The sequence below is a fragment of the Diadema setosum genome, chromosome 1 (genome assembly GCF_964275005.1).
Source record: "Diadema setosum chromosome 1, eeDiaSeto1, whole genome shotgun sequence".
Lineage (NCBI taxonomy): Eukaryota > Metazoa > Echinodermata > Echinoidea > Diadematoida > Diadematidae > Diadema > Diadema setosum.
Genome location: NC_092685.1, coordinates 10,708,082 through 10,724,095, shown reverse-complemented (window position 1 = coordinate 10,724,095; position 16,014 = coordinate 10,708,082). Strand labels below are relative to the sequence as shown.

General features: G+C 39.2%; 1 pseudogene; it reads left to right on the top strand.

The window, feature by feature from the left end:
* The first annotated feature begins 6,007 nt into the window (after positions 1-6,007).
* Positions 6,008-7,082, top strand: LOC140226751 (uncharacterized; annotated as a pseudogene).
* The last annotated feature ends 8,932 nt before the right edge of the window (positions 7,083-16,014 follow it).

Here is a 16,014-nt window from a genome sequence, read left to right as displayed (position 1 = left end):
GATTCAAAGAACGCGGAAGGAAAAAGGCAAACACTCGGTGAAAGTTTGGCAGATATCAAGACAGTCCTTTCAAATTTTATGAATATCAAAGAAATTTCACTAGGATTCATTTTCCAAGGACAGCAATAGAGTGCTTTGGATACATGTACATCCTCAGAAAACATGGAGAATAATGGTTTGGTTGGGTTTTTTTTAATGTATATCAGAATCAGGTCATGGACATTTGTAGTTCTTGTTAAAAATTTGTAGAGTTCCTTATATATTTTCTTTACATAGTTCTACTAGTATGATTGCACGAAGTGTTGCAGAGTTGCAAATCTAGAGAAGGCAACATGAAATCGTAAACAAAAAAAAGCAATCTTTCTACATTCGTTTAATCTACATATGTTTACAGAAACATCCCTGTTAATGATGTGTGTAATGGCATATTACAGGAAGCTATATCACCATAAATATTGTTTCTGTTTCAATCTCGCATATCCGTGAGTGCTTATCCTGCACTTAGTGTAAACCTTTACCTTTCCTTGTTAAAATTGCATTACCTTGACATACTTCTTGCAAAGAATATGTGCATACAAATCCTGTCCTATGAAACACCAAGGGCAAAAACAGTGACTCATACCTTGAATTGTCCAGCACACTAACACCATCACGAATGAGATATTGATGCAGAAGCAATTACTAAAGCTATTTAGGATGGTGGCTTAAAGGGATCGTGTAGTTTTGGTTGAGACCAGACTTCAGGTTTCTAAAATCTTTTGGTGAGATAATGAGAAACTTTGTGTGAAATATGAAAGAACATGTAATTCCAGGAGGAATTCAATGTTTATTTGATGAAAATTGGTTTTGAAATGGCTGAGATATAAAAAAAAAAAACAGAGCAATCCTCATAAAACATGGCACCCACCTTTCATTACGATTGCTTTGTTTTTCTTTGTTTTTGGATGTCTCAGCTATTTCAAAAGCGATTTTCATCAAATAAACCTTGAATTCCTCTGAGAATGGTATGCTGTGTACTTTTTCATAAGTGTTTTCTTGGTATCTCATAGAAAGTTAAAAGCCCAGTCCTCATTTCTACCAATACCATACCATCCCTTTAATCCTCATGAAATTCTGACATTCTGTGGAATTTCAACAGAGACATAGTTGATTGTTATGTGTGCTGCGGGGAGTGAATGGCTTTGAATGGGCAGTTCAGTTGACAGGACAACTAAACCCAAGGTTACCTAATAATCCTCCTCAAGAGTGTTTTGTCACTGACCCGTACATAATAGTGGTCTACCTTCAACACATTTAGAATACATGCAGGTGGGTTTTGAATAGCATTAATAGAAATGATTGATGGGGAATGAATATCAAAGTGTAGGAAGTGTGGCCTCCAGGTTCAGTGCAAGATGTCAGTGGTGGTATATAAAGGTAAGTAATACCATGGACCATGGTAATACTGTCAAAAGCAAGAGGGGGGGGGGGAATGTCAGAACTCCAATGTAAAAGGTAATAATTTCCAGGTTTACATGGTAATTCCAAATGAGTACACACTAATTAAACCATGCTTTATCATTAAAAAAAAATATGGATCACTAATTATCAAAGAATAGAATTGATAGCTTTTTTCTGTTTAGATTCAAATAAGACATTTTGTGAATTCACTAATCTACAATGGTATATCATATACACTATACTGTAAATTATGGATGCCACAAATGAAAAACAAAGAATTAAGGAACCGATAGTGAAATCCAACTACAATACATAGACTGATGTCAATGTTCATTCCCTTATAATTCTTTACCACTGGTGTTTTGCTTATTTTGTTTGTCTATCACATATCATTTACCACTGGTGTTTTGCTTATTTTGTTTGTCTATCACATATCATTGACCTCACGTATCGTATGTCACAATTTGGAGGGGGGGGGGGGGAACCCACTCTGAATTTCCTTGGAATGATACATGAGGTGTAAATGTAGTGATTTAGATTGAGGGCATGATCCCTTACAGTCAAAGGTCAAAGGTCACTGAACTTTGGTAAGATAAAATTTTCAGCTGTAACTTCATCTAGGAATATCCAGTGGTAATATTTGTGATTTAAGTTGTTGAACAGGGTAGAAAAAAAGTGAAAATTATTTGCAATATGAAAATGATAGTAATGAAGAGTCAAAAGTTAACATCAGAGCCGGTCACTGTACTTTGGTGTTGTTTTTCAGCCATAACTTTTGCTATGAATGTCCACTGGGAATAACATTTGGCAAGGACAGAAATATATCAACAATTACTTGCCTGAAATGATGGGTGAAAGGTTAAGGTCAAAGGTCACCAAAACTTAGCTAAAGTTTCATCTTCTCGAGGTGAATTCCCCCAGGTATGAGGACAGTACTGTTTATTTGGTGTTAAAGGTATAATTATAGATTACAGTAGCAATTACTTCCTTTGTGCAGAGATGGCAAAGGATGTACCCTTAGTCGGTGGTCAAGATCAATGATCTTTATTGAAGTTGAAATAAAGGGGCAGGCTCTTATGGCAGATAAGTAACAGTCAATATTGTTATTTCCAAAATTTTCATTCAGACTAGTGACATTCTACCTTGCTACCTTTCTACCTTGTTTGCTCATTTCTCTGTATGCTGCCCCGGGGGATCAATGCACAAGCATGAGTATGAGAATGCTATTTTTTTTTTTTTTTTGAATGATTTAAAGCAAAGTGTTCACAAAGAATCGACACATTAATACAAAGTATATAGAATATGGTATTTTGTACTTATGCTAGTATGCTAAGTTGTAGGTCATTTTGATAAACCCTTTAATGGTGGTTGCTGTTTGAAGTGGCGAGTTCTTCTTGTGTAAGTGACGTTTCAGTATGTCCTGATAACTTCAGAGTCCTTTTAAACTCAAGGTAACCTGCCAAAAAATTGGCTTTTCCAAGAAACTGGCTTTCCAATTTATTCATTGGATTATGTATATTATGACAACACTTACTAGTCTTACAGACCTAGAAATAAGAGGGTAAATCTTGTATAATAAAACACAGAATTTGTACATGCTTCGTTCTGGAGATAGCCCGGCCATTGGTTCAAGAAAAATTTACTGAAAGGACGCCATAGATAAATATCACATTTTTGTTATTCTCTGTATATCTGTCAACTTCAGCCAATTTCACGTTTCAAATTGTCTTTTCAGGAAGAAAGTCTACAGTTACACAAATGAGATTTCTCAGTGAAGTTTGGCATCCAATGTATAGAAATTGTTTTTGTCTAAACTATAATCCCTTCTTTATCGTTTGTCATTTATCTTATCTCTTATCTATTTCTGACCTTTTGAACAATAGAATACCTGCTTGGGCTGTGGTTATTTGAAGGGCGCTGTCACTTTGGCCTGTTTTTTATTGGTATTGTTGTTGATCTGCTGGGAGCATTAACACACAAACACACACATATCTACCTCAAAAGAAGGTCTGATACAATTGTATTTGTTCAGGCTGTAGGCGTCCTTGTGATATCATACCTAAAAATACCACAGCATACGAATGCTGGAAAATTACCAGCAACTCTGCTCATAGCAATGAGCATTAGCATTCAGTCAGCAGAGACTAATGCAGGTATTTTTGTGTTACTGAGCCCAGAGGTGATGGGGGTGGGGGTGGGGGTGAGCAGGCACTTTGAATACAGCAAGGGTTCAATGCACCTTGTCTGGAAATCCTCAGTATTTAGTTTTTAAAAAGACTGGTTCATATCTGACATAAAAGTTGATACAAATTCCTGTGTGAGACAGTGGACTCACATTTCTTTTTGCATTTTTTCTGATGAATATACTATTTGGAGAGATTAATTCTTAAATGCCCGTGAACTTGTCTTTATGATTACATGTCATTTTTTGATATTTTCTGGGGAGATTAACTCTAAATATGCCCGTGCACTTGCTATTCTTTTAAATAAATTTTGTAAGGAGATTAGCTGTTATATGCCCATGCAGGTAGCATGATAATAACATGTCATTTTAGGTTATTTTGTGGAGAGGATTACCCTTATTTACTTGTGCACTTGGCTTTTTCAAAATATGCCTCTTTTGAGAGCATATGGTTAATTTTTCTTTAAGCAACTTTAGGACAGCGTGAGGTACTAAAAAAAAAAGAAAAGAAAAAGGGAGTAAGGCAGGCACTCTAGGAAGCCAATGAGCGAGATGGAATAGACCTATTAAGAGGATTAATCAAATCCTCTTCATCAGACAGCTTTAAAATAGAGCGCTGATGCGCGCAAGCTCTTCAGGGGGCACAGCACAGCACAGGTAAACGAAATTGAACGACTGACCTAAATTCCTCAGGCTCGGTCACGAGCTTACCTGGATGGAAAGTTGGAAATTTTTACCCATCAATTGGCATGTCGTGCAGAATTGTGTTATCCAGGATTGGCAGTCCCTCCATTCACACTTATCTCCAGGGTTTATCAGTTAAAACAAAACAACATTAATCGAATACATGCCTTATGTGGAATGGGAGAAGGGAATATGACTCCAAGGGGTAAAGTTATGTCCCTTTTGCCTCCGAGATTGGATTGGTAAGTGGTAAAGACATTGGAAAATCTCATTATCCTGATCTACCATGCATAATAATAGACAGACAAGTTCACAACATAATTATGTCGTGCAAAGAAAGATGTTATTACATAACACTGAAGAGGACGAAGTGCAGGTGTAATGTACATCTAGTAGACTTGGGGGGTTGTCCTTTTTTTTAACTAACAATTATATGAACAACCTTTTACAGACACCTGTACAACTTGAACCCAAATATAAATATGGATTGAGTAAAAGCAGTAATATGAGTAGAACATAGAAGGTTTGAGAAATATCAGACAATCGTGCTGGCATCACAGGATATGGAGACTACTACACTGACATCATTATCGTCTTTGTGGACAACAATATAAAGAAAATGTAGAGAAAATTCAGCCGTTTTCTCCATTCTAGCATAATTTAAGAGCGCTTGACTTACCTCTTTCAGAAAGCAGGGTAAATAATTTATTACTTCCCTAAACGTATACATGTCAGAAACATTTCAATTTAATGTGTACTTTCCCCCCCCCCCCAAAAAAAAAAATGAAACTTCGTGGAAGTCTTGCTATTTTCTGTGCATTGTCGTACAAAATGACATCACGAAATGTAGCAGTCTTTCATTCAGCAATGATGGCCCCATAGAACTTTAGAAATTCATAACTGTCGATTCAATTCCGCACACTCTCACAGATGTGTCCTACTGATATTGCTGCCTTCACTCAATCCACGTTTGCATTTAGACTTTGGTTTTCTTTAATTATTACATGTATTATTATAAAAAAAACACGAACAAAAAACAAACAATGCAACCAGACTATAACAAGTTAGCACAAATACGCATTGTCATGAAAGAGAAATACAATAATGCTTGAGTGTAAACTGTGGGTTCCACCTGCTTTTTTCCCCTTTGGTGCTATTGTAGTAACATTTTCTTGAAATTGTGTATTGATTATTTCTATCTTTTCAATACTGTAATCACTTTGGCACGAGCATTCTACGCCCGTGATGATAACAAAAGCATAACAGGTGAACACAAAAATGCATAAGCTCTGTTATGTACAGTCCATTCGATAATAGTGCAGGCCTACCAAGGTTATTATGTCTCTTCTCTCAAAAGGTCTCAAGTTTTGCCCCACTCCACCCAAGGTCGATCAGATAGCACTCAGCCAAGACCTCTCTTCTTTCTACCGCAGGTTACGCCTCAAAGAGTTTTTTCTCGATGAACCCCCTTCTGCTCCTGAGCCCTTTCATCAAAAAAGCTCATGGATTCCCCCCAAGAATAGAGTTCCCTCCCTGGAAACGTACATCGAAGCTGTCTCATCTCAAGTCCACTCCGCAGATACCCTCGACATTGCATCACATGACAATCTCCCAAAGGAAGAGCGCCAGGCTCTCTCATCTCTCAAAAACAGGTCGGACATCATCATCAAGCCCGCAGACAAAGGATCAGCTGTTGTAGTAATGGACCGCCAGCAGTACATCGATGAAGCCATGAAACATCTCCGCAATCCTTCCCACTACACACCTCTTGACTTTGATCCCACAGATAATTTCTCCCAACAGATCCAGTCGACACTCGATGACATGAAGGAACATGAACACCTCACCAAGAAGGCTCACAAATTTCTCTCCCCCGTTAATGCCAAACCTGCCCGATTTTATCTCCTCCCCAAGATCCACAAACCTGGCAATCCTGGTCGTCCCATCCTCTCTGGAAATGGTTCCCCAACAGAGAACATTTCCCTCTTTGTTGATCACCACATTAAACCTCTTGTCTCACTCGCACCCTCCTACATTCATGACACACCAGACTTTCTCAGGAAGCTCGATGACATCAAGGACCAGATACCCGAGACAGCAATCATCGGTACTTTCGACGTCTCCTCTCTCTACACCAATATTCCCCATGATGAAGGTATTCTAGCCTCCTGTGAGGCTTTGACATGCAGCGGCCATTCCAACCCCCCCATATCTGACATCAAATCCCTCATGTCACATGTACTGACGAAAAACAACTTCACATTCATGGACAAGCACTACCTACAGGTATCTGGCACAGCAATGGGTACCCGGATGGCTCCTTCCTTCGCCTGTCTCTTCATGACCAAGCTAGAGCAGCAGATGTTAGATTCAGCGCCCTGTCGTCCATGGATTTGGTGGCGCTACATCGATGACGTTTTCTTCATCTGGACCAGGGAGGAAGAAAGCCTCCATACTTTCATTGACCACATCAATTCTTTCCACAGAACCATCAAATTCACTTCCGACTTCTCCCAAGAAGAGACCAACTTCCTCGATGTCACCGTTAGAAAGGAGTCTAACCATGTCACCACCACTCTCTACACTAAACCCACAGACACCCATCAGTACCTTCACTCAGCCAGCTGCCATCCCCGCCACTGCAAAACCAGTATCCCTTACAGTCAAGCCCTCAGACTTCGCCGTATCTGCTCTGAGGATTCTGAGTTTTCTTTCCATGCCAGGAACCTGAAGAGACATCTCGCAGCCAGGGGCTACGGTACCAGGAGAGTTCAACAAGCCATCAACAAAGTTCGTTCTCTCCCCAGATCTGAAGTTCTCAAACCGAAAACCAACAAGCAGGACACCACTGACAGAATACCACTCGTGACCACTTTCCATCCCAATCTACCCTCTCTCCACAATATCCTTCGTGATAATCACCATATCCTTCACACCTCTGATCGTCTCTCCCAGGCCGTCCCAGATACTCCCATCCTGGCGTACCGGCGCCCCCACAACCTCAAGGATCTCATCGTCCGTGCTGAAGTACCCTCCCTCACTGACAATTCTTCTCCTTTACAGCATGGCACATTCAAATGTTCAGCCAGCAGGTGCATCATTTGTAGCATACACATCCATGAGAGTGACTCTTTCACCAGCAACTCTACCGGCCTCTCTCACCACACAAAGGGAAACATCACTTGTACCACCACTAATGTCGTGTATCTCATCACTTGCAGAATTTGTAGAATCCAGTATGTTGGGGAAACCAAGACAACACTCAAAAGACGCTTCTACGGACATAGATCTACCGTCAACACAGCCAAGCTCGACACTCCAGTGGGCCACCATTTCAATCTACCCGATCATTCCATCACTGATATGACTCTGCAGGGCATTGAATCTTTAGGCACTCGTCCAGACACAGTCAGAACCAGCAGAGAGAAGCTCTGGATGAGACGACTTCACACCATCCAACCCCATGGCCTCAACATCCAGGAGGGAAATGACTAACCACCTCTTATATCTCTAGAATATATATATATATATATATATATATATTTTTTTTTTTTTTTTTTTTTTTTTTTATTATTATTATTATCACCATTATTATTCGCTTTTTCATTTTTCATTTTTCAATTTCATTTTGTTCTTTCTTTGTGCCTTTTTCCATTTGCAGACCCTTTTTTCCCCAATTGATTCCTTCCTCTAGTCCGAGTCTCTTTTATACAGCCTTTTCTACCTATACACACACACACACACCCGGTTTTGTTTGTTTACACATACTTGTGCTTATCTTGCCTTGCCTGCTTTTTGTGTACTTACAATGTATACAGTTTTCTCTCCCCCAGTTTTTCATATGTGCTTTATTTTATTTCTTTTATCAATATTCTTTTCATTACTGTTATTTCATTGTCATTATTATTACTGTGTGTGTATATGTATACACTTTGATATGTTTGATTTCTTCCCCTTGTTGCCTCCTCCTGGTACACCTTTCAGGGCTCACTGTTTGCTCAGCCCCCCCCCCCCCCTCCCTTCCTCTTGCTGTTGCTTTTTTCACTCTTTCCCTTTCTTTATCCCTCTGGTGTTCCCTATCTTCTTTGATGTTGCCTCCCTATTCATCCTTTTCCTTCATTGGTTGCCTCCTTGATCCTCATGATCATCACTGACCCCCTCTGCCTTTTGTCTGTCCCCTCTCCTCTGCCTATTGTCTGTCCACCCTCCTGCTTTAATCCCCCTCCTTTTACCTGTTGGGCTCCTTGCCCATGACCTCCCTCTCCTTTGTTTCTTTGTTCTGTGTACCCAGCTTGTCCCTGTCTGTTCTTGTTGTGTAAAGTCCTTATATGTGATTGCTTTCCCTGCATGTTTGTCATTTTGCCTCTGACGAAGATTCTGCTAGGATCGAAAGCTCAGGCCCCTTTTGACTCCAAGGTTATTATGTCACAGTATTTTGTGAAAGCTTGGCTTTCAACCAGGTGCACTCATAAACACTCGGGCCAGGTGAGGTTGTTTAGAACCATTTTCCAAGACGATGAATTGCTATGACATCATTCTTTGATACTCTATTGGAAAATTCCGTCCTTGTGGATGACCTTTTCCTTCACTGCATTTTTAGGATTGTATCTAAACTCTTTGTCAGATGAGAGAAAGCATGGCGGCCCTTCCTGCTGATATCAGATGAAACAGCTTCAGTATAGCTTCAGTCTGATGTTTGTTTGTGGTTAGTTTTTTTTTTTTTTTAAGCAAGTGATTAGCCGTTTAAAGAACATAATGACCGTATATATACCTCATCCTTTCAAGCATTGACTCGAGATGAGATAACATAGAGAGAGAAAAAAAAATGTCTATTGATGCACACCCAGCTATCTTTTTGTCGTTTTCCCGTCAAGCTCGGAAGGATTTGGAAGCATGCCGTTTCTCCTTCCTCCTATAATTATTTACGACAAGACCACCGCGCTGCTATCACAAGGGTTCCGTGTCCCCAACAGTGGGGATAAAGGGGTAGAAAAGGGTACACTATACGTATTTGAACAGCCATCGAGTATACCAGCGTGCCTCTCTTCAACCGTAAAGCATTTTCTAAGATATCAGCGAGACACGCTCTGATTCCTTTGAACTTTGTGGTACAAAAGGGGGAAAGAGTCCAAAATGGTGTCCCAAATGGCTGCCATTTCCTATTGCAAGTATAGGTAAGCCCAACACAAAATCGATGTATATGTTTTGAATTATATCGAACTAAATGGGATACATAAAGTGTATATTATTCTCAAGCACGCAAGTAGCAATAAAATCGTTCGAGCTATTCCCAAAATCCAGTTTCCAATCTTAATATGTTACAATTCTGTAATAATACGTATTAGTAATTCAGTGACTTATTTTTTCATCCGTAAAAATTATATTTAACAAACTTTTCATTCAAAAACCAAAATTAGTTCGTATATGCATGGATTACACAAAATATAACATTTGAATGTGAATGTCTTAGAGTCAATTCTATTAGCACTTATGACATTATCAGGGAAACATTTCACAATCATTAATGTGTGGCCAAACAGAGTGACGTTTTGCACAACATGATGTATTTTCTTCTCCTCAAGCACGGGAGATGAAAGTTCAACGCTATCTTCTTCTTTTTTTCTGGGTGAAGTTTGTTATTCACAGAGTTCGTTATTCAGAAACACACAATTTCCCAATACCTAGAGGTTCGTTAAACCGATATTAAAAAGAGTTCCTCAATCCGAATATTTGTGGCATTATTCCAATCAAGGTGCGTTATTCCGAAGGTTTGTTAATCCGAAGAATAAAATATAAGATATATACGTTATTCCGAAGGTAATATGATGATCCAAAAATCTAATGAGGTTCCTCAATCTCGAAGAAGGTTCGTTAATCAAAAAAAAAAAAAAAAATGAAATAGGTTGAATGAAAGAGATCATTGAATAACCTGTGAAGAAGAATGGCTCAACCTCATGTTGATGCAGAAGAGGAAGGCTGGTACAGTGGAGGAGAAGATATATACAGATTGTATAAGATTGTATTTATGTTTTTAAATCAATAACACAATTGCCAGTGGAGGATCCAGAGGGGGCGCACCCGGCCCGCGCCCCCTCTTTATTTTTGGTTAAAACAAAAGAAATAAAAGAAAAAAATGGGGGTTGCGTGCGACCCCACCCCCCTTAATTTTGCAAACGGATCCGCCCTGATTACAATTTTTGTTCATACTTGTGTGATTCAAAATCTTTTTATAAGGATTTCATTGGGTTCCTTTTGTCTCAAAACATATATTTAAATTGTGTATTGGGGATTACCTATTAGCAGAGTTATGAGGGGGAAAAAAAAAGAAAAGCCGGCCATTTTACTCTTCTGGAAATGCTCAAGTGTTTTTATTGACTTATTGACTCAAGTGTTTTTATTGACTATGACTAAATAAGTATCAAACATTTATGGGATTCCTCGTGTCTCAAAATATATATTTAGATATTTGAAGTGTGTATTGGTGATGCCTACTAGCAAAGTCAGAGAAAACAGGAAATGGCGGCCATTTTGAATGCCATTTTGGATTGCGGAAAACGCCCGAAGCGGATTTTTGAGGATTTTTAGCACGAATTCGACATTACAACACGGGCTCAATGTGTCGGTCTTGTGAGCCTTGTTTGCTTAGTGTCAAACTCATGGGCTGCGTGACTCGTGGGCGTATAACTTGTATAGGCTGTATGACTCATGGGCTGTATGATTCGTGGGTGTCGGTCTCGTGACATGCGCACTTCACAACTATAAAGGGCATACTTGTATCATGTCGCTTATTGTTTTAGTGATGAGGACGTGATTTTCTTGTTCTTTTTGTTTTGTTTTGTTTTGTTTTTTGACGGGTTCGATTTCGTGGGTGCCATGAGTTCTCACTGACATGGCACTTTTGTGGCTTTAGCACCCAAACTGTATATCGGAGATTTGAAGTATAGGGAACAGTTCCCATCCACAATATAAATTATTTAATAAGCTGATGGAAGTGAATGTCATATTGAATTCCATCTCACCTGAAAGCTGGGTATCTTCTCTTTTACATGTACGTAAAAGGACTGTAATTGAATCGGCCCCCGAGGGTGCTAGATGTATTTCTTTTCAAGCGTTCGGGCTGTCCGTCGTTCTGCCAATCCATCCGCGTAAATATGCAGAGTTACGATAAAATAAAGAACCAAGTTATTTTAGCAAACAATGCAATAAATTTGTGCAGACCCTCTTATTGAATAATAGGGCCTATATAACAACAGCAGCAATACGACGCTCTCGAGTGAACTTGGCCTCATGTACATGGCATGCATGCTCTTTGCATCACGCTGGGTGCACGTCACGAGACCCGACACCCGCGAGTCATACAGCCCAAGAGTTATAAAGCCCACGAGTAATACAGCCCACGAGTCATGCAACCCATAAGTTCGACGCTAAGCAAACAAGGCCCACGAGACCGACACATTTTAAACCCCGTTTTGTAGCTGTCGAACTCGTGGGCTTTTTTAACTAAGTGTCGAACTCATGGGCTGTATTTGCCTATAGTGTCGAACTCGTGGGCTGTATTATGACTCGTGGTCTGTATGACTCGTGGGTGTCGGTCTCATGGGATGACCCCATCACGCTCTGGTTAAAGGCTACGGCGGGGGCTACGGCAATGTCCGTCACGATCAGTAGGCCGAAGGTAATGGACATTTCTCTCCTTCTCTCACTCTCTCTCTCTCTCTCTCTCTCTCTCTCTCGATCGAAACGTCATTTGATTTTCAATCTTCAAATCAGATTATGTCAGCGGCAACATTGTTTGTCATAATAGGAAGAGATATAAATACACAACTATGTCAATGACGGATTGATGTGGACAAACCTGAAGATAAAAGATCAATGAACGTTTGATTTAACTCATTCTCCAGCTGAAAATGTCAGTTATGACAAGTTAAATGTGAACGGGGAGCATTTCATTTTTCCATAGCGGAAAGAGTAAAATCCACAAGGCTATAAAGTGTCAAAGTCGATGAAAATTCATCAACACGTCATTCAACGCGATGGTATCAAAATGCTTCGATTGAGCGCAGCAATATCTAACCGTACCATATTCTATTTTCCTTTGACTGTAGGCCATCTTGTGTATGTCGGGGGCGGGGGGGGGGGGGTGGTGGATGGTTGACTATTGGTGAAGCCTGTCATCATAAAGCTATATTTCCCAACCCAGTAGTGAAGAGTGGGCCTAAGGGATTGATAAGTTTGATAACCAAACGCAGCTTACCAAGAATCATGTGCACTTGATTTAGGTTAGCACACAGAGCTTTACTGAATATAATGTATATACATTCATCTATAACATTCCAAAGACTTATAGTTTAGCCTTTGTGACAACCCCCCCCCCCCCCCGCGAGTTTAAAATATTTTGTCCTATAGGATACAAGCGATTAACGTTTCCGTTATGATGTGTTATTCTTCTCCAACTTCGTGCGTTATTCTTCTCCAACAAGGTGCGAAACAACAGAACTATAAGTAAGCCAGTATACCCTTTATCCAATGAGTTAATCCACTCGGATTTTGTTTTTGCGTTCGGGTATTTGTTTTGCTATTGTTACAGTCATGCAGAAATAAACAAATTGAGATTATAATGCCTTATAAAACCTCTATATGTGACCATGCAGAAAATTTGCAGCTCTTATCGTTTCGGGTTGACTTCCGTTCACACCACCGGTCTTAACAATCTCTCCTCTCTTTTTTATGTTATCGAGGAATACTAGTACACTGTAAATACCCTTAAGTTACGAGTTTTGTTTGTTTGTTTGTTTGTTTGTTTTTAACACAAACTCATCTGTATCATGCCGTGAGCTGGCGAAATGTATACTCTTGAAGGAGTATTTCCTGAAAAGATATCAATATACTGTCAAGTATGATAAGTCATTCAAATTCCTTTTTGAGTTCTACGAGTACAATGACATGTTGTTCATTATTTCAGTGATGTCCACGGTGGTATTATTCATAGGATTCCTCATTCCATCGATCCGTTATGCCGGAGGTTCATTAAGTCCATGTTAATCCGATAATCATAATCAGGAATAAGGGAGGGGAAAGGGTTGATACTAACATGCAAAATGGACCTGTCGAAACTCAGACCCCCCCCCCCCCCAAAAAAAAATAGATAAATAAATAAATAAATAAATAAAATAAAACAAAAATGAAGGATTAGAAACTATATATACACCCAAAATTAGGCCATGACGGCATTAGAAATGTAACTCGAAAAAGTGATTGACTTTGCACACAGACTAGAATGCCGGGCTAGAACGTTAATCCATAAATGTTTATCATTTTTGTGTTGACTAGTTGAAATTAGATTCACTTTGTAAAAGAATAGCTATATTATATCAATATCTCTTTTAACTGAAGACCACTTCTTAGTATGTAGACCACATTATTATAGGTCTCCACAGCATTTGTAATAGATTTGTATTGGTTATCTTTAGTGAACATTCATCTTGTTATTGCAGTTATTCCGATTTTGAAATTGAGGACACATTGTTTATTCGATTATTAGCATTTCTCTGTACAAGTTTATTCCCACCAAGATGTAAGATATTCAATATTCACATCATGTTGCATATTCCTGTACATGTTTAATTTCCTTACTGCACCACAATGAGAGTTAACTTGTAATCATCTGTATAAAGAGTGATATCAAAATTTCATACACAAGCCTCAACACAACTATTATACTAATGGCAAAATACAAAATGCTCTATCTGCAGTAAGTCAGCTCAAAAGAATCAAAAAGCTTTTGGTACGTGTGCTGGATGTTCACATAAGTTTATGAACAGGTCCTGAAAGAAACTTTTTATTCAGATGTACTTTTTAAAACCTGGCTCCGCCCGGGATGTTTGAAGTAACAATTAACTGTTAACAATAATCTAGAATGTGTAGTGATAGAGTATAGACAGTGTATACAGAAATATATGATGATACCAGTTATTGTAGTTAGATACTACTGGAGGCATTAGGATATAGCACATGATGTATAGTACGACGTCTGGTTGATCAGCCTATATAAAGGTCACTGATTTGCAAAATTTGCTCAGTAACAATCAATATGATGTACAGCTGTATAGTTTGTCTGAAACGCTGTTGACAGAGCTCACGAGTATTCAAATGGTAGGGCCTATGGACTTAGGTTTGAGAGAAGAGGTGTGGAGCTCCTCACGGAGGAGGAATACCAATTGGACGCTATACATCTATCTGAAATTGCTTCTTTTATAAGAAGATTTGATCTTGAATCTGAATCATCATTAGGCTTATGCAAGGTATCATCGCATTATAATAGTAGCCCAATGTTTATTTGTATATACTTACTACAGGAAACAATACAGTCAATTCTTTATTTTTGAGAATTTAGAACTTTATAGTGCTAAATTATACACATGCAGTGTCACAATAATAATATCTAACTTCAAGTTGGTGAATTCAATTAAAACATGGTGACTGATAATAATCTGTCTTAAAAAAAAAAAGAAAGAAGAAGTCAAAGCCCTTTGTGTAACCGAGCAGATGACCCAGGTTAACTGTAGGCCTATATCTTAACCCAGACAACATTGCAGAGTGACGCTTTCAGTCAGTCCCTCACTGATATAATTTGTATTTGTTTCTGATACACTTTATGGGAATGTCATTTCCCGCGAAACTTCTCGCGAAACTTCCACTCCCACTGTATTTCTATCTACATGCCACCCCCGCCAAACTTCTCGATCTTTTGCCAGTGTGACCGGACGACAAAAGATTTTGCGATCTTAATTTCGATTTTGTTTTTTACCAGTCTGACCGCGCCTACGTCACTTGGCGGGGGTGAGGGAAATATCCCTATAGTTGAAGTGAGAAGTTTCGCGGGAAGTTTCGCGGGAAATTTTGCGGGAAGTTTACGGTCACACTGTCCCACTTCTCGATCTTTTGCTAGTCTGACTGCGCTGTATCCAACATGAATATACCCCATTTAGTGCGTCAAAAACAAAAAGGACGAACCCTGAAGAAGAAGACACTTGTTGTAGAAAGCAATATAGAAGAACCAAAATGATGCGTGATTTTTGTTTTGAGTGCGTGTGTGTGTGTGTGTGTAAAAAAAAAGGAAAAATAACCTGCATAAGATATTGATAAAGAATATTGTTATCAGAACACATTTCAGAATTTTGATAACATTAGTAAGGTATATGAGAAAATTCTGTTAAAAACTTTAACCTTTAGGAGAAATAAGATTGTAATGATAAGGCGTCGTGGCCACTCCTGCCTTTCGTGAAGCCCTGCTTATCATGGATGTACGGATACGAGCTGTCGATGCTGAACCAACTGCAAAACGATATCATACGTAGTAACAGTCGAAATCTGGTCGAGAGGACCAGTGTTATCTCCTCTCCTGTTGACATCACTGCCCATATAATGATAAATGTTTTGTGCCCGGGATTTTGTGTCAGCGTCTGAGAACCCTAACAAACCAATACGCCGTGTATGAGTTGTCACGATTGGCACCCTGCATGCAGGCTAATCATGATGTCACATGCCGAGCCAATTAAGGGTTGGATATCAATATGAGCTGCAAAGGGGCATCTTCATCATTACCACTGTTGACAAATCCCATAAACGAGTCATACTAAATTTCACTTCAGATGTTGCCTGAGCATGTCTACACCTTTGTATAGCTTCCGAGTAACCAAGCGGAACGA